At 39.8% G+C, this 23524-nt stretch overlaps 1 pseudogene; it reads left to right on the forward strand.

Moving 5' to 3' along the window:
* Positions 1-23524, forward strand: part of LOC114688138 — a 62802-nt pseudogene that overhangs the window by 34015 nt on the left and 5263 nt on the right.

Genomic DNA, 23524 nt, shown 5'->3' on the forward strand with positions numbered 1-23524 from the left:
GGATACTTGTAAGAAGATAATCTAGACTGGCCAGCCAGATGATCCAGTGGGTAAAGGTGCCTGACATGCAAGCCTGGCAACTTGCGAGTGAATCCTGGAGCTTACATAATGGTAAAAAGAAAACCAACTCCACAAAGTTGTCCTCTAACCTCTACATGCATGCCTTGACATAGGCACCCACATTCATAAGTCATGGGTATATGCATACTTAGTAATAAGTAAAACAGAGAGTTTATTGGGGTTTCTATTGCTGTGAAGAGATACCATGACCATGGCAACTCTTATAAAGGAAAACATTTAATTGGCTTGCTTACAGTTCAGAGGTTCAGTCCATAGTCATCGTGGTGGAACATGATGGTATGCAGGCAGACATGGTTGGTGCTGGGAGAAGGAGCTGAGAATTCTGCATCTTTATCTGCAGGCAACAGGAAGTGAACTGTGACACTGGGTATGGCTTGAACATATATGAAACTTCAAAGCCCACCTCCAAGGTGACACACTTCCTCTAACAAGACCACACCTCCTAATAGTGTCACTCCCTATGGGTTTATGGGGACCAATTACATTCAAACTGCACAGATATTCTAAGTTGCACATTCAAAATCTAGTTATAATATTAATATTTAGATGCTTTACATTACCATTGTAAAATAAACTAAGTTTTATTTTATCATTGATTTTATTTATTTGTTTATTGGGGTTGTTTGGTTGTTGCTTGGTTTCAGTGTTTTGTCTTGTGTTTTAGTTTGGCTTTAAGACAGGATCTCACTGTGTAGCTTTGACTGGCTTGGAACATGCTCTTATACCAGGTTGGCCTTGAACTCGTAGGCTTGCCTCTGCCTCTGGAGTACTAGGACTAAAGGTACACACAATGAGCATGGCCTTAATTGTTGGTTTTAAATATTAGGGGGAAAAAATCAGTGAAAACCTCACTAAAGTTAGAATTTTAATGAAGCAAAAGCAGCCTTTTCTCTACGTAGTGCTATTGCACAGAGCTGTGTGTGTTTTGATGAAATCATTTGCTTTAAAATATACCACTGATAACTTAATGGTTTTAGCCCAATTTGTTTCTTAGAAAAACAAGATCATTATTTCAGGAACTACATTTGTTTACTTTGAGATACAGTTTTGGGTTGGGGATTTAGCTCAGTGTTAGAGCACTTCAAGGCCCTGGGTTCAATCCTCAGCTCAAAAAAAAAAAAAAAAAGAGTATGTTTTGTCATAAGCTGGCTTGAATCTTACTATATAAGATAGAGCTTGGGGGGCTGGAGAGATGGCTCAGTGGTTAAGAGCACCGACTGCTCTTCAGGAGGGACCTGAGTTCAATTCCCAGCACCCACATGGCAGCTAACAACTGTCTGTAACTCCAAGATCTGATACCCTCACATAGACATGCAGGCAGACAAAATAAATAATTTAAAAATAATAGAGTTTAAGATAGGGCTTGAACTTCAGACACTCTGCTTCAGCCTTTCTGGTAGAGACACATCTATATAAATTGTATTTTTAAAAAATTGATTTGAAGCATTTTAGATTGTATTACTTTTAAAAAATCCCTTATTCGGGATATAGCTTAACGAGAGAGTACTTGTCTGGTGTGCATGATGCAGTGGACTTAATTTTAACACCACAAAAACCTAGCATTCATAAAAGTACTTTGTAGATACTAATGCATGGACTATTTTTAGTACATAAGTTTCAAGACATCATCTTTCTCTCATTCTTTCTGACTCTTGATCTTATTTTGTTGTTGATGATGGTTGGGGTTTAGCTTTTTCTTTTCATTTTTTTTCCTTTTCTTTCTCCTCTGCTCCCCCTCCCCAGACAGGGTCTTCCTGTGCTGGAACTAAAGGTATATACCACCACACCCAGCACTCCCAATTACTGACTCTTGTTCTTTACTTCACATTGCTGATTTTTTTTTTTAATTTTTTTTTTTTTTTTTCAGTTTTTTGAGACAGGGTTTCTCTGCTCTGTGTAGTTTTGGTGCCTGTCCTGGATCTTACTCTGTACCTGAGGCTGACCTCAAACTCACAGAGATCCTCCTGCCTCTGCCTCCGAGTGCTGGAATTAAAGGCATGCCCCACTGCAGCCCAGTCACTTTGCTGATTTTTTTTTTTTTTTTTTTTTTTTTGGTTTTTCGAGACAGGGTTTCTCTGTGCAGTTTTGCGCCTTTCCTGGAACTCACTTGGGTAGACCAGGCTGGCCTCGAACTCACAAGAGATCCGCCTGCCTCTGCCTCCCTAGTGCTGGGACTAAAGGCGTGCGACACCACCGCCCGGCGCTGATTCTTATGTACTGCACAGTCACTTACTTTTTCCCTTTCACATTCAAGTCTACTCTTTCCTAGTGTCTTCTTCTCTAAGTATATTGGCTGAATCACCAAGTTAACCTTCCTTCCCTCTCCACTGTAACATGCATTGCTAAACGGTCTTATTAATAGAAAAAATCCGGAGCCAGATATCGGGGTGAAAGCTGAAAGGTCAGAGGAGAAACAAGGCATAGCCAAACTTACCTCACTAATTCCTCAACTGATCCTGTTTCCACGAATCCTCAGACTGAAAGCCTCTCAGTCCTCAACCCAGAGGGTCTCAGTTGAACTGCTGCTTAATTCCTGTCTCCATCTAGCCATCCTTCCTGGGATTAAAGGCGTGTGTGCTTTTCAAGCAAAGGCATGAGATCTCAAGTGCTGGGATTAAAGGCGTGTGCCACCACTGCCTGACTTTGTTCCCAGTGTGGCCTTGAACTCACAAAGATCCAGACTGGATCTCTCCCTTCCAAGTGATAGTATTAAGGATGTGTGCCACCACTGTCTGGCCTCTGTGTCTATTCTAGTGACTGGCTCTGTCCTCTGATCCCCACATAAGTTTATTAGGGCACACAATATATCACCACACTCCACTGTGTTAGTATTCTCTTGACTGGTTTGCTCTTCAAAGCCACCACAATGTACTGTCTTGTAGATCTCACCTTCCATTGTGAATCCCTAATGGAAGAATCATGTTGTTGCTTGATCTTTGTGTTACCTCCTATCTGCTGACCTCTGTCATCAACTAGAATGCTCATGTCCCTCCTCTTTTTCTAGTTATTCGTTTTTTGGGTAGTTTAAATCTCGCTGTCACAAACTGTTCCCATTTTGTTAGATTTCATATAGAGGTTTTAGAAGTTCTATAATCCTATTGCAGTCCTTTCTTATTTTTGTCATTTTTTGTTTGTTTTTACAAGTACCAGAGTTACAGGAATAGATTACCAAGTATACAGCTTGGCTACCTATATTCCTTCTCTCCCTGTTTCTTTTAAATGAATGCTAATGGGGAGGTGTTATATGAGTTTGTGCATAGAAGTATTTTACGGACTGTAAGTATTCATTTAAAGCCTTTAAAAGATCAAACAGATAAATACAGATTAAAGGTAAAGAGCCCAATTTTCTCACACCTGTAATTCCAGCCTTTTGGAGGCTGGGGTAGTGCCTCACAGAACAGGTTCAATACTCGCCTCGACATAGTGAGTACCTTAATTTCAGCACTGGGGAGAAAGAAGCTTACAGAGATGTGCTAAAAGACAGACTGGTCTATCTGTAGTGACTTCCAAAACAGTTAGGACTACAAAATGAGATGCTGTCTCAAAAAAGAGGGGCAAAAGGCTTATCAGGTAAAGGTATTTGCCATGCAAGACCGGCAACTTGAGTTTGGTTCCCCAAACCCACATAGAGGTGGAAGAAGATAACTGAATCCACGCATGACAGAAATACATGCATGTGTGTAGAAGTATGCACATATATACACACATGTGCAAACCTCTATACAAAGACTTAATATCCTTATTATCTAAAAGGATAGCAGCTTGTAATCATAAGTATAAACAACAGTTTTGTGTGTGTTTGAGTGTGTGTGTGTGTGTATGTGGTTTCTCTCTGTGTAGTTTAGGCTATCTTGGACCTTTTGTACTGGGATTATAGGTATGGGCCATCACACCTGTTTGGAAATAGTTTTTACCTTTTTCTTTTTCTTTTTGAGGCAGTGGCATACACTGTAGTTCTGGCTGTCCTAGACTTGATATGCCAGCCAGACTGGCCTTGAACTCACAGTAGTCCCCCTGCCTCTCTGCTGGGGATTAAAGGCATGTGACACCAAGCCTGGCAATTATTTTTACTTTTACTACTTAGAATTAAAAAACAAATGAGAGCAGGGGAAAGGTTGACGTTTGTAGACTATTTTCTCATTGGATGTCTCGCTCACTTTTCTTCATGCTGATATTTATTCATTTATTTAGAATTTTAGGCCACATTGTTCTGTATTTTGTGAGAAGGTGAAATGAACGATGTAGTTGTAACTCATTAGAAGAAAAAGCTCTGCTTTTCCTTTTAGTATATATACACAGTTAAGTCTTTAATTTGTGCCCTTAATATTTACTAGTGTTAATGTTCTTTCAGACAGTGTATAGATTTATTGATCTCCGTTGGCACCTTTTTTGATCTGACAGTGATATCTGTTTTTAGGGTCATGTGAAGGTAGTACGCTACTTGGTCAAAGAAGTCAATCAATTTCCATCAGATTCTGAATGCATGCGGTATATAGCAACCATCACTGATAAGGTAACGTATTATTTAAATTTACCTTATGTATGAGCCGGAATTACTTTTGGTTAATACAGTTTTCGTGCCAGTAAACTCATTGTGAGCAATAAAATATACTATAGAGCAGTTTTGTTTCTGTAATATTTATGAACTTTTAAAGGATTTACCTAGATTTGTAATGTATTCTGAGAACAAGAATACCTTGAAACCTTCAATACCAAGAAGTTGGAGTATGGCAGTTCACATTATTGAATATTAGGTTTTTGTTGTTGTTGTTGTTGGGAGTTGAGTTAAACTAAAATTTATTTTGTTTTATTTTGGATTTTCAAGACAGGGTTTCTCTGTATAGGACTTGTTGTTTTGTAACTCACTCTGTATACTGGCCTGGTCTTGAAATCAGAAATCTGCCTGCATCTGCCTCCTGAGTGCTGGGATTAAAGGCATTGCACTACCACATCTGGAGTAAATAGATATTTTGAAAATTTCATTTGTTTTTTTGTTTTTCAATACAGAGTTTCTCTGTATATTCCTGGCTGTCCTCAAACTTAGAGATCTGCCTGCCTCTGCCTCCTGACTGCTGGAATTAAGGTGTGCGGCGCCATGCCCAGCTAATGTTTTTACTAATAGTAATATAAGGAATATATATTCCTTTGTTGTTCTTAAGTTGTTTTTGAGAATGAAATCACTAAATTAATGCTCCTGAACATGCTTTACATCTGTTTGTTATTTATATTGACCCCATTTATAGGAAAAATTATCATTGTTATGGTATATATGGTTTTTTTATTTTTAGATTTTATATTACTCATGAGTGCTTGCTTACATGTATTTATGTACACTGTATACTATGTGCATATGTAATATGTTTAATTTTTTTACTCAAAATATAGGCTTAAGTTAGTTTCTGGGTGTGTATTTTGAAAACGGGAAGCTCTTTCTTGTGGTTGTTTTGGAAATGTATAGTTTGATATCTACACATCACTCCCTCCCCAACAACCCTCACCCCCATCCTGGCCTAATGTTCATTTTTAAGTACTGTAATGAAGGTCATGTTTTTAGGAATCTGACTAAATTTGAATTGTCCTTTAAGGCTGGAAATGTCTCAAATTTTTCATTGCAGGAGATGCTGAAGAAGTGTCATCTTTGCATGGAGTCAATAGTACAAGCCAAAGACAGACAGGCTGCTGAAGCAAATAAGAATGCCAGCATACTGCTGGAGGAACTGGACCTGGAAAAGGTAATGGAAGCAGTGGTACATGGAGACCATATTTTATCATTCACTGTCTGTCCTCTAAACTTAAGTCTGTCCATGCTGTTTAACTTTGTTCTTCTCTATCAGTGTGCATTGTTTATCATAGTGATCAAGTACTCACCAAGTTTGATTTTGAGTACCACAGGGGCAGTAGACATTGTTTTTTGTAATCTTAATAAAATGGCCGGGCGGTGGTGGCGCACGCCTTTAATCCCAGCACTCGGGAGGCAGAGCCAGGCGGATCTCTGTGAGTTCGAGGCCAGCCTGGGCTACCAAGTGAGCTCCAGGAAAGGCGCAAAGCTACACAGAGAAACCCTGTCTCGAAAAACCAAAAAAAAAAAAAAAAAAAAAAAATCTTAATAAAATGTTATTACAGGGATCATGTGGATCTGAAAGGAAGCATACATTCTATCTAGAAGTTAGTGTTATTTCAGTTAAAGTTCTCTTAATCCTCAACCACAGCCCTAGAGTTTATTACCAATAAATTGATCAGAGATACCACATCTACTGCAAGACACAATTGACTAGTGAAACACAGTCACTCAGAGCATTTCATGTGTGTGTTGGATTTGGAGTAATTAGGTGGTTGATGATTTTGTTTTTGTTTAAGAAAGATGTGGATCCCAGGCCAACCTTGAACTTGGTATATATGTATCCTAGGCTGATTTCAAACTATAGATTATCCTGACTCAGCCTCCACTGTCTCAGAATTACAGACATGCTAACTTGTTCATCAAGTTGTTTGTTTCAAGTGACAAACTTAGCTTACATGTTTCTTTTCTAAACAGTAAACTACTTGGGCAGTCCCTGGCTCTTTCTGTGCTCTCTCTTTCGACAGCTCATCCTCACTACCTTATGACCAGGCTGTCTCAGAGATAGTCATTGTAGCAGGAAAATTAGTTTGAGGTCTAAATTCTGCTATTCACCTTTTTTGTTTTTTTGTTTGTTTGTTTGTTTGTTTTTGTTTTTCGAGACAGGGTTTCTCTGTGTAGCTTTGCGCCTTTTTCCTGGAACTCACTCGGTAGCCCAGCCTGGCCTTGAACTCACAGAGCGAGATCCAGGAAAGGCACAAAGCTACACAGAGAAACCTTGTCTCGGAAAAAAACAAAAACAAAATTCTCCCTTATCTTTCTGTTTTGCCTCAGTCTCACTAGTAGGATACTGTGACTTTATATATATGTATATACACACTAAGTGCCATTGTTTTAAAAAATGAGAATGCTTATGGGCAGGAAACAAGACTATCTGTGCACGGGTGGGCGTGGGGCTCTGTTAGTATCTGAGGAGGCTGGATGTGTTGGATCCCCCTGGAGCTCAAGTTAGAGGTGATTGAACCACCAAACAAGGGTCCTTGGAACGAATTTCAGGTCTTTTGCCAGAGCAGTAAAAGCTGTCACCACTGAACTTTCTCCAACCCTAATTTAAAAATTATAAGTGATTATAGAAATCATGTGTCTTTTTCATTTACTCATTAAAATAAGATAAGCTTTTCTTTAGTTTTTTATGATAATAGGGATTGAATTTGGGGCCTTGTGCATGGTAGGTGAGTATTCCATCACTGAGCTATGTCCTAGGCTTTTCTTTTAAGACAGGACTTATGGTGTAGCCTATACCAGCATCAGACTCACTGTGTAACCGTAGCAATCCTTGAATTCAAGATCTTACTGCCTCAGCCTGCTGAATGTTGACATTAGAGTATACATAATCAGTCATATCTAGCTTAAAAATAAGTCAGGTGTGGTGGCGCATATCTTCAATTCCGACACTCAAGAAGCGAGAAACAGGTGGATCTTTCTGAATTTAAGGCCTTTTTATTCTACATAATGAGTTCTAGCCAAGCCAAGGCTACTTAATGAGATGCTGTTTCCAAAAAAAAATAAAAAATAAAAAGTTTTATTTACAAAATAGTCTTTTTTTTTTTTTTTGGTTTTTCGAGACAGGGTTTCTCTGTGTAGCTTTGTGCCTTTTCCTGGAACTCATTTGGTAGCCCAGGCTGGCCTCGAACTCACAGAGATCCGCCTGCCTCTGCTTCCCAAGTGCCGGGATTAAAGGCGTGCGCCACCACCGCCCGGCACAAAATAAGTCTTTTAAGTCATGCAGTTTTATACATGTAAATAATAATGTACTTGAATTATGATCCCCTAATCCCTATTCATTACTCTCTTCTAATTCCTTTCTCCAGATCCTTCTATTTTTGCATTTAAGAAAAAACTTGGGCTGGAGAGATGGCTCAGAGGTTAAGAGCACTGGCTGCTTGTTCTTCCTGAGTCCTGAGTTCAATTCCCAGGAACCACATGGTGGTTCACAACCGTCTATAGAGAGATCTGGTGCCCTTTTCTGGCATGCAGGCATACATACACTATATACATAATAAATAAATAAACCTTTTAAAGAAAAAAACTTGATTGCAGCTTGATATTTAAAAAATGTTCTAGAGCTAACAGATACTGTCCTATTAGTGTCTTAAGTGTGGTTGCAGTATCATCTAGCACTAGCAATAAGTTGGATCCAATGACTTTGAATTTAAAGATTTCTTAATTGCCTTGTAATAAGTGGCATTATATGCCCACTTTTATTTGAAGTACGCTCTAGTGTTGTGGTTTTGTTTTGTTGTTTTTAAACAGTTAAGGGAAGAAAGTCGAAGGCTGGCTTTGGCTGCAAAAAGAGAAAAGCGAAAAGAGAAGAGAAGGAAGAAAAAAGGAAGAACAAAGAAGAAAATTAGAAGAAATTGAAGCCAAAAATAAGGAGAACTTTGAACTCCAAGCCGCCCAAGAAAAAGAAAAACTTAAAGTGGAAGGTATTTTTTTTCCAGACAAGCATCCAGTTTGAGACTGCAGTCAAAATCATATACTTAGCTGCACCTAGTAGCTGTAATTCCAGTTGCTTAGTAGGCTGAGGTAAAAGGATTGCAAGATCAAGACATATGGATTATACAGTGAGTTCAAGGCCAGAATATAGGACTTGGTCAGATTGTCTCAAGACTTTAAAAGAGTGCCAGGCAGGTAGCTCTGCAAACATGTGCCTACCATGTGCTGAGTCCTTTGTACTAAACAATAACAACAAACAAAAAAAAATTAGCTTAGGATAGGCATGGTGTGGTGTACCATGGTAATCCCAGTATTTGGGAAGTGGAGAGCAAGAGCGTCAGCAAGCACTTCAGGGTCATCCAGTCAGTCACAGGCTAACTGGGCTGCATAATACAACTGTTCCTGCTCATTGTAAATGTGACTAGATTTACTTCTAAGTTGGATGTCGTGGCACATATTTATAAATCCTAGCATTCAGAGACTGAGGTAGGTCGATTACTGAAAAGTCAAGGCTAGCCTTGACTGTGTAGTAAAACGCTGTCTCATGTCTTGTTTTTATTTAAATACCAGGCAGTCAATTTAGAAATGGTTTTAACTATTTGAGGACCAAAGGTGATAAGTGGTTATTTGATTTATTGATTAATTTCCCACCTCACTGTTTAGATTTTCATTTTGGGTTTGGGTTTTGTATTGTTTTGTAGTTTTTTCTTTGATTTTGAGATACTTTTGCTGTATTTAGCTCATGCTAGCCTTACACTCTACATCCTCCTACCCCAACCTTTCAGGCCTTTCATGTGGTCTAGATTATGGACATTTTCTTCCATTCTTGATTTTTAAAACTTTTGAGTACATTTGCTTTGTCTCTCTCCTTTTTTTTTTTTTTAAAGTTTACATGTAAATGTATATATTATGTATAATGACATAATTGAGTATTTTCTCAGAAAGTTACATTATTTTATATATCCATAGTAACATTATTGTACTTAAATTAGTGATTTTATAAAACTGAATACATGATTCATGTGCATATTTCCCAAGCTGTTCCCAAATCCTCCTTACAGTTGTCGGTTGTATCAGTCTCATCCGTGAATGACTAACTCACTATTGCTACCTTCACAGAAGAACCTGAAGTCTTGACAGAGCCTCCAAGTGCCACTACCACCACTACCATAGGAATCTCTGCTACCTGGACTACTCTGGCAGGTTCCCATGGTAAAAGAAATAATACCATAACTACAACCAGTTCAAAGAGGAAAAACAGGAAAAATAAAATTACTCCCGAAAAATGTCCAGATTATATTTGATGATCCACTACCGATTTCATACAGTCAGCCGGAGAAGGGGAACGGGGAGTCCAAGAGCAGCAGCACCAGCGAGAGTGGGGACAGTGACAACCTGAGGATTTCCAGCTGCAGTGACGAAAGCAGCAACAGCAACAGCAGCAGCAGAGGGACAGTCACTCGCCAGCTGTGGTCACCACCGCTGTGACCAGCAAGAAGCAGCCTTCTGTTCTTGTTACGTTTCCAAAGGAGGAGAGAAAAATCCGTTTCTGGCAAGGCTTCTATAAAGTTAGTTCCAAGTTCTACTTTTGCTGGTGTCATGTGAAACACCTTGTTGCTAATTTTCTATCTTTCTTTCTTTTTTTTTTTTTTTTTTGAAACAAGTAAATTAACTATTAAATATTTTTTGTATGCTAAAAAGACTAAGCTGTTGTTTAGATTTTCTGCTGAGAAAATAAATTATTTTACTATGTAATTTTTTGTGATTGTTAAAATTAGCCTATGGAAAGTATTGATAAATGAATCAGGGCACGGTGGCACATGCCTGTAATTTCAGCATTTGGAAGCTGAAGCAAGAGAATCACAGGTTGAAATCCAGGTTATGCTACATGTTGACTTGAGTGTAGGCTGAACTATGTTGCAAAACCCTGTCTCACAAAAAGAAAAAAAATATTGATGTGTAGTTTCACAGCATTAGGATTCTACTCCACTAAATTTACCCACGTGTTGTTTGTTCTTAAAACTGGCTCTTTGTTATTCTGTGTGGACTAGTAGAGAAAGTAGTAGGAACAAATTCCTCGTGTGTTCTCTTTAATTGGTCTTACACAATAATTATGTCACTTATAACCTTTATCATTAATTTTCTGCATCTGTTCATTATTAATGTGCTTTCCCTCCTTTTTTAAAATTGTCAGAGACTGTCAATGAAACCAGTAATTCTCTGTCAACTTGTAAAAATCTGGTCTCCTCTTTCTTCTCCAAATGGGAAGTTAACAGTAGCAAGTCCTAAGCGTGGGCAAAAGAAGAAGGATGGAAGGAAGTTGTAAGGAGGTGAGATTCTTGGGTTACAGTTAAAGTCCTCCCACCATTCTCAAGGGTGCAGACAAACTCAGGTGCTAAAACGAAATCTGGTCAAGAGACACCCTTGCTGTATATCACATGGCCCCAAAGTCAGTGTTTAAAAGGAGAAGTGAGGTAGTGATAGATGACTCTAATCCAGTGTAATTCTCTGTGTAGCTCTGGCTAGAACTCATTGTAGACCAGGCTGGCCTCCAACTCAAAGAGTGCCTCCCAAGTGCTGCGAACCCTTTATCAATGTGAAGATTTAAAATTAAAATGTGCCAGCCCTGGTGGCACATGCTTGTAATCCCAGCACTAGGGAAGTACCAGCAATAGGAGCAGGAGCTTAATGTTCCACGATGAGTTGAAAGCCAGCCTGGGCTGTCTGAGGTCCCATTTGTTCATAACAAACAAATCAATAAATAAAATTCACACTGCTTGCTACTCTTCCAAGGGACCTGAATTCAGTTGCCAGCACCCACACAGGACAGCTCTCGACTTCATGAAACCCTAGCTTGAGGGGACTGGACACCCTTTTGACCTCCACAGGCCACCTGCACACAACATGGCATACAATCATGTAGATACACATAAATTGAACCAGCTTTTCCAAGTTGTCCTGTGACCTCCACATGTACTCCGGAACATGTATTCACATACCCCTAATAGAATGTAAGAATCTTTTGTAATTTTGCAAAGTGGGGCATAATAGTTCATGCCTGTAATCCAAGTACTTGAGAGGCAGGAAGATTGTTTGATTTGGAACCCAACATAGGCTGTAGAATGAGACTCTGTCCTTGAATAAGTACTGATCTTCTGCCACCAACTCCCTGCACCTGGCAGGCTACCCTAGGTGATTTTTTTTCTCTTTTAAATTGTAGTAGTCATTTTTCGAGATAGGGTTTCTGTGTAGCTTTGCGCCTTTCCTGGATCTTGCTCCATAGACCAGGCTGGCCTCAAAGTCACAGAGATCCTCCTGCCTCTGCTCCCGAATGCCGGGATTAAAGGCTTGCGCCACCACTGCCTGGCGTAGTCTTTTTTTTCCTCACATGACTTTGAATTTTTGTATGCCTAGATAATAATTAAATGCTTCTAAAAAATTCAGAGAAACAAAGAATTTTCATCATTCTTTGAAATAATACATTAAATATAAGTTAAACATGAAAGGTGCCTAAAAGAAGCCTTCCTTGGACCCTTTAGGCTAAATTAGATCCTTTAACTTTCCCTGTGAATTTGTATCAGGATTTGCAGTGGCACAGTCAAGAAAGCAAACAACAGGATGAAAAGTTAGGCTAAGACAGCATCTCACTGTGTTGATCAGGCTAGCCTGGAGCTCAGAGAAATGTTATTAAAGGGACCTTTGGTTTGTTTGTCTGGATTAAAGAATAAATAAAAAGCTGGGTGTGGTGGTGCACCCCTTTAATCCAAGCACTTTTGAGACAGGTCAAGATTGCTTTCAAGCTAGCCCAAAGCTACATAGTGAGATCTTGTATTTACTGCTATTTAAAAAACAAAAAAATAAATATAAGAAGCTTATTTAGCAAGTCTGTTTCTCCATTTATACTAAAACACCTTACTTATAATTTTTATTTCATTGCAACTGCTGATAATGATTTGTCTTAATTTATTAATTTATCTTTCAACTTTTAAACAGGTCAAAGAAAGTATCTGTTCCATCAACTGTGATATCTAGAGTGATTGGAAGAGGTGGCTGCAATATCAAATGCTATTTTCGGGAATTTACTGGTGCACACATAAGATATTGATAAGCAGAAGGACAAGACTGGAGATCGGATAATAACTATAGAGGCAAAGCTCTATTTCTGCATTTTTTTTTTCTGTTGTATTGTAATTCCATGAAATGGAAACATTTGAGTAGCATTTTGTGTTTGATTTTGTGTGTGTGTGTGTGTGTGTGGTGTGTGTGTGTGGTGTGTGTGTGTGTGTGTGTGTTAGGGTTTTCCTTGCTATGAAGAGACACCATGACCAAGGCAGCTCTTGTGAAGGAAAACATTTAATTGGGGTGGCTCACTTACAGTTCAGAGGTTTAGGCATGGCGGGATGTAGCAGCATGCAGGTAGGCATACTGCTGGAGAAGTAGCTGCAGGTCTGACACCTTGCAGGCAATAGGAAGTCAACAGAGCCTGGGTTACCACCTGAGCATAGTAAACCTCAAAGCCTCCCCCACAGTGGTAGGCTTCCTCTAACAAGGCCACATCCGTTCCAACAAAACCTAGTAGTGCCACTCCCTATGATATTATGGGGGCCAATTACATTTAAACTACCACTGTGTGTGTGTGTGTGTGTGTGTGTGTGTGTGTGTGTGTGTGTGTGTGTGTGTGTGTGTATGTGTGTGTGTGTTGGGAGTGCCAGTGCAAGTATATCCAAATGCATGTGAATGTCAGAAGACAGCCTTGGTGCTGATCTCTGATGCACTTTATCTTGTTATGTCTGTTTTGTCTTTTAATTTCTCAGTTATATTTGTGTGTGCCATCAGAGGCCAAAGACCTCACATTCCCTGGACCTGGAGTAATAGGCTACCTGACATGGGTTTTGGAAACTGTCTTTGGGTCCACTACAAGAACAGTACATGCACTTAACCCTTAAACCATCTCTAGCACCCCCTTTCTTCCTGTGGCAGGGAGCATCTGAATGGCCTGGAACTTGCTATGTAGGTATACATAGCTGGCTATTGAGCCCAAATGATCTGCCTGTCTCCACCTTCCCACCATTCAGATCACAAGCATGCAGACACTATGCCCAGCTTTTTACCTAATGTGTTGTGTTCTGAAGTCAAACTCAGGTTCCTGTGCATTCAAGACAAATACTTTTACCAAGAGAATTATCGACGGGGGTGGGGGATGTGTGATGTGTGTATGTGTGCTGACACTGTAGGGGCAAGAGAAGAATTTCCCCCTCATAGTCTGTCAGTCTATCTTATCCTTGAGATAGTATCATTCAGTGAACCTGAAGTTTGATGTTTAGGTAAGTCTAAACTGAACAGAAAGTTGCCAGGACCCTTCCATAAATAATGCTGAGGTTTATAGGCATGTGTGGCTATACCCAGCTTTTATGTGTTGGGAATTCAAATTCATGTTCTAATCCTTTGTGCAGTAAGCACTCTTATTCATTGAGACATCTCCCAGCCTTTATGTTTTTAAAGGATAGTAATTGTATGAGAATTGTACCGTACATCTTTAATCTTAGCAGAGGCAGGTAGGCAGGCAGCTCTCTTGTGACTTTGAGGCCATCCTGGTCTTCATAATGAATTCCAGGACAGCCAGGGCTATGTAGTGAGACCTTGTCTTTTAAGAAAAAAAACAAAACAAAACAAAAAAACAGGTGTTTGGGAATACAGTTATTCCAGTCCTTTTTCTAATGAATATATTTTTGTGACATGTTTTAAGTACTATTATGGAAATTTGAAAAAAATCTTAAAAATTTGTCCCAAGCCATTAGTAGTAAAATTTCTAACACCTTTTTATGTTGTTTTTGTTTTTTGAGACAGGGTTTCTCTGTATAACAGCTCTGGCTCTCCTGGTACTTGCTTTGTAGATCAGACTGGCTCAAATTCAAAGAGATCCAGGTGTTGGGATTAAAGGCGTGAGCACATGACTGGCTAATGTCTAGCACATTTTAAGCAGGGAGTTATTTTTTGTCAATTTTACATTTGAGATTTTGTTCTTCTGAGATGGCAGCCTTAGAATTTGAACTAATTAATACAGTTAAATCTAACACATATTTAACTTGAAAAACTCATCAGATGTGTCTGCTGAAATAGTCTTAGAATAAAAATGAGAGCTTAAGACAAAGGCTATAAGAAGCTATGCCTATTGCCACTCCAAGTGTGTTTTGAAGAGCAGGGACTTTGTCGCAGTGTACTAGAGCTGGTAGTTCTTTTCTTCTAAGGAAGGAGGTACTTGATCCATTTCCTAGTCATCTTTTCTTCCTTTCTTGCTTTCCCTCTGCTAGAATGGTTAGGTTGTCACAGCCTGCCGTATCCTGAGAAAATCCTGTCTGGGTCATTTGTTCTGAGGTTTCCATACATAAGCCTAATCAAATATTTTCCTCAAGAGCCAACATTACAGTTTGCTGTCATTGTTGGCATTACTGGGGATTCCTCACTCGTTCTTAGAGAACTTCCCCCAAGGGATTATAATACTAATAATATAGAAGATATTTGGGGAATATGTAGTAAACTGTGTTATCTCAGATGCCAGGACTAAAAAAGAAATCCCTCTTTGCTTGCTCAGTTGTAAAAATTTTCCATGTTTACTTACATTGTTTTGTTCTTTGATTTATAATGCTAAAGATTGAGCCTAAATTTCCACTCCCAACTTCTTAGATTGGTTTAGTATTGTTTTTTTGAGACAGGGTCTCTCTATGTAGCCCCAACTATCCTGAATTCACACTGTACCAGGCTGGCTTTGAACTTGCAAGGTACCCCCTTCCCTACAGACTCTGCCTCCTAACAATTTAGATTAAAGGCTTGGATTCCACTAAAATCAGGAACAAGACAAGGCTGTCCACTCTCCCCATATTTATTCAGTATATTACTTGAAGTTCTAGCTAGAGCAATAAGGACATCAAGGGGATACAAATTGGGAAGCAAGAAGTTAAACTTTCACTATTTGTAGATGATATGATAGTATACATAATTTTTGACCACCAGAATTCTACAGAGAACTCTTACCTTTAGTAAAGTGGCAGGATACAAAATGAACTCAAAAAAATCAGTAGCCCTCCTACACAAATGATCAAAGGCTGAGAAAGAAGTCACAGAAACATCACCCTTTACAATAGCCACAAATAATATAAAATACCTTGGGGTAACTAACTAAAGGCTTGTACCACCGTTCTATGCTTACCTTTTTCTCTAAAACCGTATCTCTGTAGCTTAAGTTGGCCTTGAACTCACAGAGATCATCTATCTGCTGGTACTAAAGTCATTGACTACACTCCTAGTTGTTGACCTATTTAACTTTTATATCTTGTATTCTGTGCAAGCTTTTGTCTATAATGGATTTTCTAACAATAAAATATTTTACAATGGAAAGTGAAGTTTTCATTAAAAAAGGCGTGGGGCGGGGAGCTGGAGCAGTAACTCAGCAGTCCTTGCAGAAGACTTGGGTTCAGGTCCTAGCATCCGCGTAGTGGCTTATAGCCGTCTAAACACTTATGCACATAAATATAAATAAGTCTGTTTTAGGAACGTCAGTGAAGATGGGTAGTATAGGTTAGTGGTAGGGAACTTAGCAAGCTTGTGAAAGCCTGCCAACACTTTCCACATGCATACCAAAAAAGAAGATAAAAATTGCTGGTCTTCTGAAGTTTAGCATTAATTCAAGATCATTTATTGTTTCCAGAATACCTCAAAATTGATGAGAAACCTGCCTTGGACACTGGGTTTATCTGGGGTGTGTGTATGTGTGTGTCACACTATCTGCACACAAGTGACTTTATTGCTAGAAAGTACTGAACTTGAGTCTAACTCTCAGCCTTTGCTTTTGTTCATTGTTCGTTACAGGGGTGGCACTGAATCAACAAGACAAGCAACTCAGTTGATCAATGCTTTGATCAAGGATCCAGACAAAGAAATCGATGAACTTATTCCAAAGAATCGTTTGAAAAGCTCCTCAGCAAATTCAAAATAGGGTCCTCAGCACCTACCACCACTGCTGCTAATAGCTCCTTAGTGGGCATTAAAATGACGACTGTAGCTCTGTCATCGACATCTCAGACTGCCACAGCACTCTCTGTGCCTGCCATCTCTTCTGCATCCACTCACAAAACCATTAAGAACCCGTGAATAATGTCAGGCCTGGCTTCCCAGTTTCTCTTCATTAGCATATCCTCCTCCACAGTTTTGCACATGCTTTGCTTGCTGCTCAGACTTTCCAGCAGATCCGTCCACCAAAGGTTGCCCATGACCCACTTCGGAGGTACTTTTCCACCAGCTCAGTCCACTTGGGGTCCTTTTCCTGTCAGGCTTTGAGCCCTGCCAGAGCTACTAACTCGCCTAAGCCTCACATGGTGCCTCGCCATAGCAATCAGAATAGCAGTGGTTCTCAGGTGAATTCAGCAGGTTCTTTAACTTCAAGTCCAACAACTACAACCAGTTCATCAGCGTCAGCGGTGCCTGGTACATCTTCAAACGGCAGTCCAAGTTCTCCTTCAGTCAGAAGGCAGCTTTTGTCACAGTTGTGAAGACATCCAATGCCACAACCACAACAGTCACAACTACAGCAAGCAACAACAGCACTGCACCCACAAATGCCACATACCCTATGCCTACTGCCAAAGAACACTACCCAGTATCCTCCCATCTTCCCCATCACCGCCAGCCCAGCCAGGAGGGGTTTTCTAGAAATAGCCCTTTGGATGGTGGCTCAGCATCCCAAATAAAGGAGCATCTTCTTCCGAACAGGAAGCAGGTAGTCCGCCAGTAGTAGAAACCTCAAACAATAGGCCTCCACATAGCAGCAGTTCTTCTGGGAGCTCATCAGGTCATTCCACTCAGCAGCAGCCTCCGGGATCTGTTTCTCAGGAGCCAAGACCCCCTCTTCAGCAGTCTCAGGTTCCTTCCCCGGATGTGAGAATGACTGTCCCTCCTCCAGCAACAAGTTCTGCTCCAGCGGTGGTGCCTTCTACTGCGCCTGTGACATACCCTATGCCTCAAACACAAATGGGATGTGCCCAGCCTCCTCAAATGGAAACCCCTGCTATCAGACCACCTTCTCATGGCACAGCTGCCCTCACAAGAATCCAGCTCCAGTGCAGAATTCATCTGTTGCAGTCCTCAATGTCAATCACATTAAAAGACCTCATAGTGTTCCTCTTCTGTCCAGCTACCTTCGACCTTAAGTACACAAAGTGCTTGTCAGAATTCAGTACATCAGCAAATAAGCCTGTTGCTCCCAACTTCAGTGCCCCTTTACCGTTTGGGCCCTTTAGCACATTGTTTGAAAACAACCCTACGAATGCTCATGCCTTCTGGGGAGGATCTGTTGTTTCATCTCAGTCAACACCAGAATCCATGCTGTCTGGAAAGTCCTCATACTTGCCAAATTCAGATCCTTTACATCAGTCTGATACTTCCAAAGCACCCGGTTTTAGGCCACCATTACAGAGACCTGCTCCAAGTCCCTCAGGTGAGTTTGTGTTAATTATTGACATTCTATGGTAACTACTTCACAGAGATGATATGAAAATTCCTGGCTATGCTGTGATGTATTTGCTCTGTAAGTAGGCTACATGGATGAGGAGGGGGTTTTGTTGCACTGCTGCTGTTTTTGAAACGGTTTTTGCTACGTAGCCCTGGCTAGCATGGAATTGACTATGCAGATCAAACTGGCCTTGATTTCAAACCTCTGCTTCCTGAGCACTAGCATTAAAGGTATGGGTTATGGTGACCACTGCTACAGGGTTTTATTTTTGTGGTGCTAGGAGTTAAAACCATTGGTTTATACATGCTAGAACCACTTTAGTTACCAGTGAGCTACGCCCAAGCCCAAGATCGTTCTGGTTCCTTAGTACACCATTGTATCATGTGCATTTAGTGTGTTATTTTCATTTTACAATCTTTTAAAGGCTATAGTAAAATTTTATCTTGAGTTTCCCATAAATAAGATAATGGGTCTCATCTCCCCTCACACCTCTTTGAAAAAGAAAAGTTTGTGGGATGTGTCCGAGAATGGAACATTATGAGAGGCTGAAGAAGAGTAGCTTGAGTTTGAGACTAGTCTTCATTAATTCCTGTCTTGGAAAAAAATAATGAAGGGAGGGCATGGTGATGCATGCATGTAGTCCCAGTATGTTATAAGTCATTTCCAGCTGCATACTGATCTTGACTGCCTTAGCTACAGGAGATCCTGTCTCAAAAGAAAAGGAGGAAAAAATAGGGTTTTTTACATTAAAGAAATGCCAGCAAATACCAAATAGCTATCAGTTTTATTAAATTTGAATTCATTTCTGTTTTTTGAACATCTTTCTCATTTTAGACAATACACTATCTAATGTGGTAGCCATTAGGTATCTCTTCTATTTTTATTTAACTCAGTGAAAATTCACCAAGTATAGTGATGAACACCTTTAATCCAGCCTTGGGAGGTAGAGGCAGTGTGAGTTACAGGCCATCCAGGGCTACATAATGTGACCCTGTCTCAAAATAACAACACTTTGTCTTCTTAGTCAAGCTATAAGTATTGTGGACTAATGGCTGCCATGTTGGACAGCAAAATTATATAATATTTCTATTTCAAGGGAAGTTCTTTTGGACAACACTGGTTATTTATAGGGGATCTAAAGATATTCTAATTATGTTCCTGGTTTTTTAACTTTTCACTTATTTTTAGATTTATAAAACAAGAATTCTTCTGTGAGTTCGAGGCCAGCCTGGGCTACCAAGTGAGTCCCAGGAAAGGCGCAAAGCTACACAGAGAAACCCTGTCTCAAAAAACCAAAAAAAAAAAAAAAAAAAAAAAACAAGAATTCTTAGTTTATGAAACAAGAATGCTTCTTGTGTAAATATCTTAGGTGACTGACATATATACCAAAAAGAAATTAATTGGCTATAGATTTTACAGTATTCAGAAAACTACTTTTCCTGTTTTAGGATCTGATGCGGGATGCCAAATTGCATTTAGAACTGTTGTACTTTTGAAACAACATGGTAGTCTTTGCTCTTGTCTCTCCAGCACTTTGGGTTCAGTATGATCTTTGACTAAATGTGGAGTTCATTTTTATCGAGGAATATAAAGAAACTCCGTCTATTCAAAATGGTTTCTCTTGTGTACCCTGGCTGTCTGGGTACTCACTCTGTAATCCAGGCTGACACTGAACTCAGAGATGTACCTGTCGCTTCCTCCCAAGTGCTGGTATTAAAAACATGCACCACCGGGCTGGATCGATGACTCAGAGGTTAAGAGCACTGGCTGCTCCTGCAGAGGTCTTGCATTTAATTCCCAGGAACCATGGTGGCTCACAACTGTCTAAAACGAGATCTGATGCCCTCTTCTGGTGTGCAGACATCACACTGTATACATAATAAATAATAAATCTTTAAACAAAAAGTGCACCAACATAGCTCAGCAGAGATCCTGTCTTTTAAAAAGAAGAGAAGAAATTCTTGTGGATTAGCCTGAGCAGTTAAAGTAATTGAGAAAATCCATGTGAGAGATGGGCATGCTATGGCCTGTGGTCTACGTGACCTGATCTATTTTTAAAGAATATTTTGTTTTATTTGGGGTTGAATTGTGTTTTTTTGTGACAAGGCCTCTATAGGCTAGACTGGCCTGGAGTTTACCATATAGGCCATGCTTGTCTCAGACTTCCCAACGACCATTGAACTTAGCAGCAGGCCTTGGCCTCAGGGCTACGGTTAAAGGCATGAACCACCTGAGGCTGTCTTTGTTTATTTATTTGTTGTTGGTTTTTGTTTTTTAAGGACATTTATACTTTATAGACCTGGCTGGCCTAAACTCACTAATTATAGACTTTTTCCTGCATGAATATATGTGTACCAATGAGTGCCTAATGCTAGGGAGGTCAGAAGAGGTATTGGCCCCATGGAGCTAGGGTTCCAGATAGTTGTTGAGTTACGGTGTAAGTGCTGAGACCCATATCAGGTCTCTGCAAGAATAACAAGTGCTTCTTAACTGCTGAGCCACCTGCAGCTCCCAGCCTACACACTAAAAACAATCTTTTTAGACAAGCAGTGGTGACACAAGCCTGTAATCCCAGCAGAGAAACAGAGGCAGGTGCAGATCTTTGTGAGTTCAAGGCCAGCCTGGTCTATATATCAAGTTCCAAGACAGCCAAAACTACATAGACTCTGTCTCAAAAATAAATAAATAAATAGATAAATGAAAAAAATTTAAATTAAGAATAAAATGCCAGCCGGGCGGTGGTGGCGCACGCCTTTAGTCCCAGCACTAGGGAGGCAGAGGCAGGCGGATCACTGTGAGTTCGAGGCCAGCCTGGGCTACCAAGTGAGCTCCAGGAAAGGCGCAAAACTACGCAGAGAAACCCTGTCTCGAAAAACCAAAAAAAAAAAAAAAAGAATAAAATGCCAAGCAATAAATACTACTCCCTCATTCATATTACTCACTTGTTCATATCTTTTAATGAGGGAATGGTTTTGAGAAAAGGGTCTTCCTTTAGCCTAGACTCCCCTTTAACTTGTCATGTGGCAATTCTCCACCTCATGATGTCTATGACCATGTAAGATAGGTGTTTGTGTGAGAGAGAGAGAGACAGAGACAGATTGTCTCTCTTATAGTCTAGGCTGGCCTTGAATTTATTATATAGCCAAAGATGACCTTAATCTGACCCTGTTGACTCTGTCTCCCAGATGCCGGCATTACTGGTATTTTGCTAAGAATTTTTTTTAAAATGATCTCTTCTTGGATAATTAGTAAATAATGGTGGTCTTCTACATTACAGGTATTGTCAACATGGACTCACCATATGGTTCTGTAACACCTTCTTCTACACATTTGGGAAACTTTGCCTCAAGTCTTTCAGGAGGTCAAATGTATGGGCCTGGAGCACCTCTTGGAGGAGCACCTGCAGCTGCTAACTTTAACAGACAGCATTTTTCCCCACTTAGTTTGTTGACTCCATGTTCATCAGCATCAAATGGTGAGTGATCTGTATCCGCAGAAGAAGAAGTTACTTTCTTGTAAACAGAGATTCGAGCTCTTCAAGTATAGGATAGTTGCTTGAGACAGGCTAGCCTTAAATTGACCATGTAGTCAAAGATGACCTTGAATCTGATCATTCTGCTTCCAGTTGGAATTAATTCCAACAGCTGGAATTATAGGCATATTCTACTGTCGCTTCACTCCATGTTTGGGATTTTTTAACTTCACCAATTATTTAATGCTGTTAAAAAAATACAATTTCTGTATGTAATGTCAATAAAATTTGAAGATTTAAAAACTATTGGGCCGGGCAAGTGGTGGTGCACACTTTTAATCTCTGCAGATGCAGGCAGATCTATGTGAATTCAAGGCCATTCTGGTCTATAGAGCGAGTTCCAAGACAGCTAGAGCTGTTACACAGAGGAAACCCTGCCTCAAACAAACCAAAAGAAAAAAAACAATTGGAGAACTGTGGGACTGGAGAGATGGAGCACTTGCTGCTCTTGGAGGAGTCAGCTTTCATTCCCAGCACCTGTGTGAGACCATCTGTAATTCCAGTCCAGGACATTCCACCTCTTCTGACCTTCAGGGGCATCAGGCACACGCATGATGCACACACATACGTAAAGGCAAAATGTTATACACATAAAATAAAACTCTCTAAAACTGCTTTTAAAACCTACTTACCTAATCGTCCATGGTGATGAAACCAGACCACATCCCTACCTCAGTCCTATTCACTGTTAATATATTTACTCTTTAAATACAAGTAGTGAGCAGAAAGATTGCTAGCTTTATAAAAAAGTGTGCCTATTGAGCCTAGCATGATGAGACTTAGTCATAATTCTAACTACTTTTAAAGACTAAGGTAGGAGAATTTGTGTTTCAGATCAGCCTCAACTATATAGCGAATTCCAAAGCAGCCTGGGCAGTAATGTGGAAACTCTCAAATACATATACAAACACTTGCTGTATAATACCACATACCTTTTTTTTTTTTTTTAAGATTTATTTATTTATTATATATACAGTATTCTATCTGCATGTATGCCTGCATGCCAGAAGAGGGCACCAGATCTCATTAGGTAGTTGTTAGCTACCATGTACCACATACCTTTTTTCCACCTTTAAATCTTTTTTTTTCTTAAAGATTTATTTATTTATTTTATATACAGTGTCCTGCATGCATGTATTCATGCAAGCCAGAAGAGGGCACCAGACCTCATTACAGATGGTTGTGAGCTACTGTGTGGTCCCTAGGAATTGATCTCAGGACCTCTGGAAGAGCAGTCAGTGCTCTTAACTCTGAGCCATTTCTCCAGCCTCCACCTTTAAATCTTATCTACCTCAGTAGCATAACAAAACAAGCTCACCTGTACACAGTATTATATCCTTACTGTATCAGCAATCGACTCAGAAATCCAAAATACTAGGGTTGGAGAGATGGCTCAGTGGTTAAGAACACTGTTGTTCTTCTAGAGATCCTGAATTCAATTCCCAGCAACCGCATGGTGGCTCACAGCCATCTGTAATGAGATCTGGTGCCCTCTTCTGACCTGCAGGCATATGTGCAGGCAGAACACTGTATACATAATAAAATAAACATTTAAAAAAAAGCACAAAAAGTTAAAAAGCATTAAATTACTGAAAAATTAGACTCCATACAATTAAAAAAAAGAGAAGAAAAAGAAATCCAAAATACTTCAAGCAAAATAGAAAGTGAACATTTGGAGGGTGGTGGTAGCGTACATTCTTGATCCTTGCATTCAGGAGGATCACGGCCGGCTGGTTACAGAGTGAGCTTTAGAACAGCCAGGGTGGTTGCTCAGAGAGACCCTGTCTACGAAAAACCAAAAAAAAAAAAAAATTAAGTACTGGAGATTGAACCTAGGTCTTAAAAGGTAGTC

Source organism: Peromyscus leucopus, unplaced genomic scaffold (assembly GCF_004664715.2).
Source record: "Peromyscus leucopus breed LL Stock unplaced genomic scaffold, UCI_PerLeu_2.1 scaffold_32, whole genome shotgun sequence".
Classification (NCBI taxonomy): Eukaryota; Metazoa; Chordata; class Mammalia; order Rodentia; family Cricetidae; genus Peromyscus; species Peromyscus leucopus.